The sequence below is a fragment of the Antrostomus carolinensis genome, unplaced genomic scaffold (assembly GCF_000700745.2).
Source record: "Antrostomus carolinensis isolate BGI_N321 unplaced genomic scaffold, ASM70074v2 scaffold2515, whole genome shotgun sequence".
NCBI lineage: Eukaryota > Metazoa > Chordata > Aves > Caprimulgiformes > Caprimulgidae > Antrostomus > Antrostomus carolinensis.
Window position 1 is genome coordinate 48,863 of NW_010316894.1, and position 11,597 is coordinate 60,459.

General features: G+C 43.6%; 1 long non-coding RNA gene across 1 annotated transcript in view; it reads left to right on the forward strand.

Annotated features, from left to right (window-relative positions):
• Positions 1-11,101, forward strand: part of LOC104525265 (uncharacterized) — a 31,530-nt gene extending 20,429 nt beyond the window's left edge. The window contains exons 4-7 of the long non-coding RNA XR_728018.1: positions 2,541-2,594; positions 4,635-4,688; positions 9,992-10,036; positions 10,946-11,101. This is a non-coding gene — a long non-coding RNA (uncharacterized LOC104525265). The remainder of the gene's footprint in view (positions 1-2,540; positions 2,595-4,634; positions 4,689-9,991; positions 10,037-10,945) is intronic.
• The last annotated feature ends 496 nt before the right edge of the window (positions 11,102-11,597 follow it).

An 11,597-nucleotide genomic window follows, 5' to 3' on the forward strand; every position in this document is an offset into this window, starting at 1 on the left:
CAGTGGCATTACACCCGCTCGTGCCACCTGAGAATTTTGCCCATCCTGCTTTCTCAGAAATTTATAATCCTCAACTGCTTAACAGAGGCTTCTTGCCACTTTTTGCAGTGTTTGTTGTCCTTGGCAGTTGCAAAATTGCTGTTGTATCTAGTTAGCAAAGACTGCTTATAGTAGATAACCTCTTAAATGGCTGCAGACATGTGCTGGGCTAGGGTTGTGGCTGGCTGTGTGCCCTGTAAGCTGCTGGAGGGGCAGGAGGGGGTGTTTTTGCTAATGATTGGGTATATCTCTGAGGATGCTCTAATGGAGTTTGAGATTGGGAGGAGGGTTAGTTGTCAGACAGAGTGTGTTTTTGAAAGCCATTACAAGAGCTGGGTTTGCCTCTCTCATCTGGAGGTTTTTGGCATCAGGTATTAGTGTGGTTTGCTTAGTTAGCTGCTCTGGATAAAGCTCTTGTTATAGCACCAGGAAAAATTGAATTTTCCTTTCAGTGAATGGTTTGGCTCCAAGATAGCTCATCAGTTTGGGTCACTGATGTTTAAAATGCTATTAGTAGGATTGCAAAGCTGAGGTGTTTAAATTGTACAGTTCTAGATTTCTCCCAGGTAGGGGGAAAAAAAAAAAGAAAACAATTTCTTCCCTTACAAGAGGGAGTAGTGGGCTCAGTCAGCTGGGATGGGAAAGAGAGAAGCTTGTGGGCAAGATGCCGTGGCTTAATGATGGACAAGGCTTAGGCTAATTCCCTTGTTGTGGTTGCTGTGCAAGAAGAGTTGGGCAATTAATCCACAATTTAATCCCTCAGCATCCAGGCATCCGTTCTCTCTGGCCCTGATACCATCTTGATGATTAATCTTAGTGAAGAGTGATCCTACTTGTGGCTGAGTTCTTCACCTGTGTGATGGTCTCAGCAGTGTTGGACACAGAACCGTGATGCAAAGCACACTCTTTGCTAATGTGATCTGGAGCTTTCCAGGATAAAATGTAAGAGGTTTATATTTCTTTACATGGCTCCAAGTCATTGCATTGAGCACATGGCAAGATTTAGAGAGCCGTGGGTATCTGCCTGTTGCAGTAAATTAATTTTGCAGAGTAGAAATTAATACTCTGTGATCTTGAGGACTGCTCTAATCTGTTCCAAGCAGTCATAGCACCCACTGACCTCTCTGAAGCTCAAAGAGCGGGAGAATTGCCCTGATAACAGCTGCATGCAAAGCAAGATTATCTGCATGACTTCATGTACTGTTTGGAAACCCGGCAGCCTTCATTCAGAATTTGCGCAGACGCATCTGCCTTGAATCAGCAGTGCTCCCTACAGTCCAGAGCCATGTAGTCACACTCCCTGAACCTCACAGCTTGTGGTGGATGGTGGAGAAGGGGAGATTTACACTCTGTGAAAGGTGGGAAGTAGGTGTCGAATGTAGTCACCATGAGGCTGCATGAAAAAGCTGCTCAGCTAGCTGTAACTAGACGTTTGTGCTGCTAATGAGAAATGCCAGTTAATAAATACCATTGCTCCTTTGTAGGGTCTCACCTTCCCTCCAAGCGCTTTCCTTGACAACCATTAATTAACCCTCACAACTGTCCTGTGCTTGGTGGTTGGGTTTGAATCCCGTGCTGCTGATGTGGCACACAGAGGTTGTAACTTGTTTATGATCCCAGGGGTGTTAAATGGCCTGGGATATGGATACTGGGATACCTGTGTCCTAATGGTATCAGAAGAGATGTTATACAGACCTAAGCTTCTTTGTGTGCTAAGCCTTACTTCCCCCTTGCCAAAAGAATCTGGTGTGCTTCAAATGTCTTATAATTTTTCCTACATCTGTCTCTCACCCCCTTAGTTGCACACATCACCTTTCCACCTTCTAAGAATTCAGACTGTGATTTTTCAAAGGAATCTACTAGAATTAGATGTTCAAATTTTGATGAAATTCCAGCCTGTGTTCATCAGAAGATCACAGTCTTAAATTGTAATTTCTCTCATCACGGTTGTTAAAAAGGAAAATAAAGAATACTGCCACTTAACATAAAGTGTGCCTCTTTCTTCTGCCAGCCTGAAAGCTTCACAATTGCTCTGGCTGCTGGTAGTGTCTAATTAGTGTAACTTTCTCTGCAGTTTTATCTGTTCCCCACAGTTAAAAAAGCAACAGCAACTAGCAAGTTGTTAAGAAGGATGGTTTAGCTACAGTAATAGGCTTGGTAATTATTTTTGTGATGGTACTTGTAGACAAGGAAGAAATCACAGCTGTCTAGTCTAATAAGTATCAAAAGTCCTGACATTGCCTTCTTCCAGTTATCTTTTCTTTAGTCAATTTAATACTGTCAAATACTATTTAAAACTCAACGCTTCAGCAGCAGCAATCACTCACCAAAACCAGCCCCAGCAAAACAGTTACACCCAGGGACTTTAATACGTTTGGGATGTCATGGCAAGACAGAGATAAACCAAAATGTTGTTCTAATTTAGAGGCTTGGTGCAAGTAGAACCACATCTGTGGACTGGGTCCTTGGATTATGTCATTAATTAAAGTTTTTCATTTCAGGGTCAGAAAGGTGATCCTGGGCTGTCGCCTGGAAAAGCTCGCAATGGCCAGAAGGTAAGAAGTTGCCCAGAGTGCCCAGGCATCAGGACCCCAGTGTGCTGTAAGCCCTGTGCATACAGGATGGAGAGAGTCCATACTGCAGCCACAAGCGTCACAGCTACTCCAGTAGACTTAGGACTGAAAATTCAGATTTAGACCCCAGATTCAGGACTAGAGAGTTAGCTAAGGTATCAACCACAGCGCACTGAAGTGTGTGCTGACACAGCTTTTTGTTGTCCAGATGTTTATCCATCTTATGCACAATCTGCAGCCCAAATTTAAGTCCCTGCTGCTGCAAGCATGTGGCTACTTAAGCTAAATATTTGAAGTAGCGCATATGAGACACAGCACATCTTGCCAGCTCTGAGCATGCAGCCGTAGAAAGAGGCAACCCCAGTGTAAGCAATAAAAATCTCAAAGGCAAAGGAAAGGATGCTCTTGCTGAGGAGCTGAGAAACAGTGCTTTGCCTCACATGACGTACTCAGCCCACAGCAGATCACTACTCTGAGAGCAGCCTTGCTGTCCCACTGGTGGAGAAAGAGAGGCTTCTCAGACCATTGCACTGCCAACACACGGACCCTGCTGTGTGATAACCAGAACCCTTTCCACCAAGTTCTACTCAAGTCAACACAGCACACACAATGGGTGAGTGTAGATGGTTTCTGGATTTAGCAACTGTTAAAGATCAGAGTTCTGCTAATCCTTTTCAATAAATTACAGCTCCCATTTCTTGCTGTTTCATAGCTGAGCAATTTTCACTGAGGCAACAAGGCCTCACAGAAGTCTAGAAATGAATAGTAGAGCAATCAGGGCTCCACAACATCTACCTCAATTAGTTCTTTCAGTGGTGCCTGCACAGTACTTCATAACTCATGTCCGGGATAAGAAGCCTGGTTCTCTCCGTTTCATCATAAGCCTTGCTATAAATGTGCAGCTAATAGAAAGCATCAGCCATGAAGAACTTAGACCCTTCATTTGAAACCAGATGCCTCCAGAAGCACAGCAAGCCACACAAATACAAGATGGAGGGTGACGCTAGAAGACATTGAGAAGGCCAAGTCTGAAACGATGTTTTTAACTTAACAGCACGAGATGCCTTTTGAAATTTCTGGTACACTGCATCGGAATAGCATCACATGGAAATCATCTACCCGCAGAGTCTGGAACTGTTTTCTTGCAAGCATGCTCAGTGTAAGAAAGGGAGAGATCCAGATCACTTTTAGCTCATGTTAACAAGGCTTTATTCCTGTTAGCTTTAATAGAAACAAGGAGTTTCCAGCAGGAGTTTGGAGTGATGCCTAATTTTCAAGCTAGATATTCCAAATGTATTTTCAGTAAGAAGGCACAGCACAGGGTTAGAGACTCTAAAGGGTTTTTTGATCCTAATCAAAGGAGGCCAAAATGGGCTTGTACAAAGGGATTGGGTGTTAGAGAGGTCTCACAGCAAAGTGCTTCTCCATTCCTATGATGATGTGGGTACGCCAGCTGGGATGTGATGCAATCCCTTTTCAAAAGTACAGGTCACTGAAAAAACTCTCCCACCAGCAGCCTGCAAAGGTTCAATCCATGTCATATGGGCAGGTTAAATCATTATACCATCAGCACCATCTGAACTGGAGCCGTGGGCTGAGCCAGTGCAGTAGCAGAGTGTGAGCACAATCACAGGATTTGGCAGGAGGTATCTGTTGTTCTTGTTGCATTTAAAAGCTAAAATTTTCTTGCCTTGGCGATTCAGATGCCTATCAAAAGGCAAATGAAGCATGTGACTGAATGAGATCATTGAAAAAAAAACCAAAAACATTTATTCTGCTGGCAAAAAGCTGGACTCTAGCAGCAGCTGCCGTTAATTAACTGGGTTCATTATTTATATGAGCCAGTTAACAGAGATGATGTCTAAATCCACACTTCTTATCCAGTCAGTTTTTCAGAAGTTGTGATTAGAATCAGGATTATCAATAGTTGGCTGCTATTGTCACCAAATTATTTCAGCAACAGTACCCTAGGCATTGGGAAAACATTGCTGAAAACTAATGCAACTTGCTTGCTTCCTACAGGGAGACGTGGGCTTACCTGGTTTGACTGGGTTCCCTGGACCACCTGGTAGAAAGGTAGGAGTATGTTCTTTTCTAGTGAATTAGATCACTCTTTTTATTTTAAAATGTTCTCCTCTAACTCCCTGAATGATTTAATTAAGTCCTAGTACCCAGCAAAGAAGTTTTATGCCTGTTTCGCAGGTGTCTAAATGGGGACATAGGGCTGAAGTAACTATCTAAATGTTGTACCAGCAAAACTGTAAGAGTATGAGATGAAATTCTGGATCCAGATTTCTGTTCTTCCTTTGTGTTCCATGTCCCATTGCACTGCACCCACCGTGACACTGGGTCTTCATCAGAAAACTGAATTTAGGTCTAGTGCAGCCAATATGGCAACTTAATGGATCTGTAACCAGCATCAATACTCAAAGGTTGGTTTCAGAACAGGTTTAGACATTCCAAGGAAACCTTGATTGTTTCTCCTGGTAAAGCACATTTCAAAAAAATATCTGTATGCCTTCCCTCTGCTTTGCTGGGAGACTGATGGCACTAGTCAGGTTTTATCTTATTTGCTTCCATACTGTTTCAACATCATTAACATGACCAACAACACACCTATGCCTAGAAAAGGATACAGAAGCATGGAGCACAAGATCCACCCCTACCTTCATGTTGCAGCAGTGTGTGTGCTTTTATTAATGCGTGCAAGTCTGCACAGCAATACTTTAGCAATCCATACCTTCAGCTCATGTCTTTTATATATCAAGGACACAACAGTTGACCTTCCAGTGCCTGGCTGTGTTGGTAGGTTGGTTTGTTTCTTTGGCAGCTGGATCTGTTGCAAGGAGCTGTTTGGTAGTTGGGCTCAGCAGACATGACTCCCCTTCCCAGCAAGCCAATATTGACATAGCTGAGCTGAACAGTTAAAATTAGCATCTTGTTTCAATCACTTCATCAGTCAATGGGTAGTTGAAGATATACTGTTCTTCAGGCCAATTAGCTGCACACAAACACCTACTCAGGTATGCTGTAAGACTCTGGGGAGAGAAAGAAGGTGTGGAGGAAGCTGAAAGAAACCCTCCCTCTCCATCATTGTTCCTTTGTATGCTTTATATTGGAATCAAATTGCCAAGAGTAGGGGCTGGGTTCATTTTTCTACTCCCAAGGCTGTTCATGCTTGGGGTGCTGTGTGGAGCTAGGAACTGTGGAGTGATTAATTACTGATCTTTTTCTGTCACAAACAAGTTCTAACAAATAGGGTGCAAAGAATACCATTTTCCTAGTATAACAGCTCATAAAACAAAACCTTGTGGTTACGGTCAGCAAAATGCAATGTCAGGAGTGCAAGGACTCATAGTGGAAAAACTGGAGAAGGAATAGGAGATTGAACAAACATTCCTACATCCAGCACATGGCCTTCACATCTGATTTGAGCTCCCCCAGGACAGGGTGAAGGCAGGAGTATGCTTCTGTTTCTTCAAGTAATGAGCAAGTTGGATGCTGACATTTTTCCTTTGGTGTAGCTTAAAAAAAACCCACCTCCCAGTAGCACTAGTCTGGCAGTGTTTTTGGTGTAACCTGGCTTTTATTAGCATCCTGCATTAAGAAAAAATTTACAGCTGTTGGAGAAATGTTTGGAAATATTTTTTTTTTTTGTATCTGGATTCCCTGCTGGCATTCTCCCAGTGAAAATATGCTGGTGTTTGGCTGAAGGTGGGCAAAACATCTTGGCTACCAGAAAACAGCAACGCCTTGGAAATGGACATCCCTCCTGCTCACTCCATGGAGGGACTGTGAAAAGAGCTCTGAGGGCTTTGATCTGAAAACACCATGTAGAAACTTTTAAAAAGGCAAAATATTGCACCAGGGGAAACAGATACTTTTCCCACTAAATGAAACAACTGGCTCAGCAGCGTGAACTGGAACCCCAACTAAGGAGCATGTGGGTTTGGGTAGTGTGGCTCACACCACAGCGCCTGCAGACCTTTGTGTCTGTCCTGCTCTTTGTAGGACTGGAGAGTATGATCTCAGAGCACCCCCAAAGTCATTTTGCCTGCACTCATCGACACGTGTATGAAACTACCTTTCAAGCAGCAGTTGTAATTCTCGTCCTCTCCATGCAGAGCAAATGTTGCTTTTGCTGACTAGCAGTTCTCTGTTACGGTGGCAGGACTTGGCTGTCCCCTCTGCCCTTCCCTCTGATGCCTACAAGGTATCTGGGGGTTTTGGCTTATGTTTGTGAGCTGCAGACTACAGCTGCTTTGCAGATAAATCTCAGCAGAGCACTGTCATTGCTCCCAGCCTCAAATACTGTGGAGGAGAAAATGGTTGTAGCAAAGTGCAAGGCTGTAGAAGACAGCAGCAATGAGAGAGAAAAAGCTTTGTTAAAGTTACTCAGAGAGTAGAGACAGAGCTGGGAATAGGTCAGGGCTTCAAAACACATCCTGTCATGCCGATCTCATTTGTTGGCCTCTCTACTCTCCACGTTTCCTATCGAAGTGCAGGTTGATCCTTTTTAGCTAGGAGAGTGTGGATTATAAATATCATCACAGATGAGTAAATCCTTCACTGGAGTGCAATTTCCTTTCTAAATCACAGCCCTTTGTGTTGAACACCCTGTAATCATCAGGAAGTGTTTGGATAACAGAGCAAATGCAGTTGTTTTCATACCCTCTGCCCTGTCGTTTTAGTGCTATTTGAAGGGGATTTTAGCAGGTAAATACTTTCACTTTGCAGCCAACTTTAAAAGCATACACAAGCTTTTCTGTTTCCTCCTCGCTGTAATTAACCTGAGACAGAAATAACTGCAGTATACTATAAAGAAACACATGTTCAAAGCTTCCCAGAGCTCGTTATATATAGTGAGAAGGATATTTGATAGGATGCAACAGTATTAAGAGTGTCTACACATTTAACTTAAGTGTCATTCACTTACCCTTCTAGCGACAGCAATGCAATGCTTGGTGCATGCTTTAGCTCAGGATGTGCTTTGAGCATCTCAAGGGGCTATCATCTCACCACTGGCTCTGGGTGGACATCTGGGTGGTTCTGCGGGAACCCAGACAGAGCAGAATGATTCAGTACAGCTAAGCTAGGCACCTCTTTCTTATCAGTGGAGGGAGCAAGATATCTCTGAGTGTTTGTATCTATGGAAGTAGGTGCTTCAGCTCTCTGGAGACAAAGGTAGTTCCTGTTCTAGGCTGTGGCTGAAGGCTGGGCAGATGCCCCAGGAGGAAATCCCATGGGCTCCAAGCTAAATCCCAGGGCATATCTGGAGATGCTGAACCCAGGGCTGTTTCTGTTGGCAGCTCTCTGGAAGAGGTGAGAGGGGGCACAACAGGCACTCTCCATCTGCACAACGTGTTGGTCCATGCTCCTGGGGTGGGTGGTACCAATAATGAACCTTACACACCCAGGTGGGTCTGGACCTTCACAATGTGCCTTGACCTACAGGCCAGACACCCAGCTAGGCTGAAGCATCCTCCCTCCTTTCTGCTGATGCTGAGCCTCTGTTGAGAAGCCAGGGAGAAGATAAACAAGAGGATCTCATGGGGCAGATTCCTGGAGAGGGGCAGGGAGTCCCGTCTGCTGGTCCTGCTCCAAGAGCTGCTGAGGCACGTCTAGTTAGGAGCCACTGGCTGAAGTGCATTAACAGAGTTGGGAAAAGGACCTTCTAGGTGGTTCAAGTAAAGGCTAGCTGGTTGCCAAATGGTCTTTCAGGTCAGCCACCTTCTCAGGCGGTCCAACTCAGTCAAGAGAGTAGACTGTGATACATCAGCAAGGTCAAGCAGGAGAGAATCGGTAAAAAGGGAATCAACATTTTTCCAGGCCAAAATGTCTGAAATAATGAGGAAGGAGGAATGCAAAGGGGAGTGGGTAGTAGCCAGGATGGCTGAGAACATTGCATACCTCCGCCAGTGAAGGCTTAGGCTGCAGGTCTAGAATAGCCCATGGGAAGAATAAAAAAGCCGTTAAGTAGAGGTGTGGACCTGAGAGCAAGAACCAGGTCTGGGTTCATCTGGTGAGTGAAGCAAAAGGCCAAGCCCTTGGCCAAACCAGGGTTTGGTTATAGCTTCCAGAGCAGGGGGATGTTCCCCTGTGGGCTTTGCAGACAGGCAGTAGGAACCCAGAGCCCTGGCTGGGGACAGGGTGAGTAACAGAGACTGAGTTACAACTCACAATTGTAACCCACCCTGAAAGCACTTTGTTATTTCTGTAGTATTTGTGCAAGGATTTTTTTCTTGTTTATTTTCTCTCTCCTTTTGTTTCAAGTTAAGTTTTCTGCCCTTTTTTTTAATCTTGCTAGTAGCCCAGCTAAGCAGCTATCTCTGTAACTGCATCAGATCTTCTGATCTGCTCTAATGCCACTTCATTGAAATGAGTTTGTTTTAAATAACTTAAGCAAGATAATAAAAGAGAGGGGGAGAAAAAAAATCTAAAGTGCCTGTCACTTGCAGAATTTACTCAATGTTTGAAGAGAGTTCTAGGTAAATCCTGGAGAAAGCAAACTCTCTTAAAATACATACTGATCAGTCTGCAGTTGAACAGGCTGCTTTTGTCGTGTTCCAGGGTCTGCATCTCAAAAAAAACCCCCAAAAAAACAAAAACAAACCACTAAAAAACTGAAGCAGGTTTATGAAAGACCTGTGAGAATGATTTGAAGCCTGTAACACTTGCCAGCTAGCAAGCTGGATTAAGAAACACGTTCTAATTAATTCAGCAGAGAGCAGGTTAAGAGACAGCTTGCTCACCGTTTTAGGTAGCTTCATAATGAAGGACCCTGGATCTTGTCATACCGTGTAATAATTAGATTAGAAAAGCTGGAAGCTAGACAAATTCAAGCTAGAAACACAATTGAAGTTTCCAATGACAGTAAATTGATATTTTGGTGTTTCCTATGGCAAGTTCTAAAGCAAAAGTGAGCGCTCTGAATTGCGAGTGACTCATGTTGTGTATTTCCCCAACTTGCCCAAATCTAACGTTTCACCCTACAAGCCTTTGGATTCCTAAGGATTAAGGATAGCTTTGCTCAAGGTGTAGATTACAAAAAGACAGATCTGAGTGTAGATACAACTCTAAATCTGTTCATGGAGCAAATTCTTCTTGAGGAACCACCAGGCTACATCCCAGCAGGCGCAGGCTGCTGCTGCCACTCTGTGTTGCAGCAGAATCCAGGGACGTGGGCAGGGTTTGGGTGATACAAGCACAAAGCAGCTCATGAAAAGTTTGTGTGATTGTGTAGTGCTGTCCCATATCTAAAGACCTGATTCTCCTTCAAACTTTACTCGCACCTGCAAAGAAACATTCAAACCAAAACAAGATTATTTCATTATTCTTTTTTTAAATTATTAATCTTCTCTTCCATCCTATTTCAACAGGGATATAAAGGCTACCCCGGACCACCAGGTCACCCTGGAGACCAGGTGAGTCTTCCCAGTTTCCAACACTGAACCTTTAAAGAGGGATGGATTTGCTGACTCTGATGCTCGTTTGGATCCTGTCCAGCCTGCTCAGTGTGGACAGCCAGCTCCTTCCAGGGGCTGCTTGCTCCACTGGGCGATGCGCAGTGAACGCCCGTGCTGCCGGCAGCTGTGCACGTACACTGACAGAGCAGCAGCAGGTCGGTGGGAGGAGACAGCCTTAGAGTTTCTAAACTTAATTTATATATTTTTTTATTGCTCAACCAAGTTTACATGGTGGAAGAAATGCCAGCTTACCCTACTCCCCCTTTATTTTTCCTTTTACATTAATTTCACCTGGAGTTTACTAACCACATCGTATTAAGTACTAACATGTAATTCCCCTCCCAAAGCCCATTCCCCCTCTCCCCTTTTCTCCCTCCTCTTTATTTGGTTAAGTCTGATGTTTGCAGTTCAGGGAAGAAAAAAAAAAAGGCAATGAATAGCAGGCCCTGTTAGCAATGATGTTAAAGGATATTATACATGAATCCATTTAGTTTTGAAGAATTTTGGCAGTGCTTCCCCACCAGTAAAACAGTTCCATATGCCAGATATAGATGCAGCCTTACACCTTCTCTTAGCCTCCTTGTTTCAAACTATCTGCTGCTTTCACTGCAAAGGGAGGGAGAAGGAGAAATAGCAACACTTGCTTAATGCATGGATCCTATTGACTTGGCTTCTGTGTGTTTCCCCCCCCTCATTAATTTATTCCACTGTCTACCCTTAATATTTTCTTCCTTTCTGTGAATTTACATCAGGTAAATCCATTCCACTCTCCTTTCCCCCCGGTTTAAAGAATGAAGCAGCTAAAAAGGGGTCCCCAGTGTGACATTCACCTTACCTTCTGTGCCTTTTCTTTTTTTCTTTCCAAAGGGCGAACGAGGACCAGATGGAAGTCCAGGTGCCAAAGGTTATCCTGGCAGGCAGGTGCAGTAAATCTCATCGTGCTGTGCACAGACTAGGGATTTGGGTGTGCAGGTAGCTAAATATATGCCCTGATAAATAAACGCCCCACTAAAGACAGTGCAGAACTCTAGAATAAATCTGAATATTTTCCTTTTTCCCTTCCCAAGATGCTGTATCAACGACGCGGCCTTTCAACTCTGGGGGACACTAATGTTGTTAGAAAGTATTTTGTGCCTGTGGTGGATTAAACCTGAATTTCTATAGCAAAATCTGACAAATATTTACTTCAGTATAACAATGGGAGTGGGGGGGGAGGCGGGTGTGAAAAAACAACCAGCAGAACAGAGAAACGTACCTGTAAGCTGCTAACACTTCACTTTTAGGCACTTTTTGCATCTTATGGTGAAAAGGTTAGAAACCTAGGACAGAAGAAGGTGTATTACCAGAAGAAAAGATTCAGATGAACTCTCACCAGTGAAATTCACTAGCATAATAATACCTATACATATATATATAACATGGACCATAAATATATATATATATATATAAAAATAATGTTTGCAGTTGCAAAAAAAATTATGAAAGAACACCAAGTCTTTGTTTTCCTTCTGAAAAAATT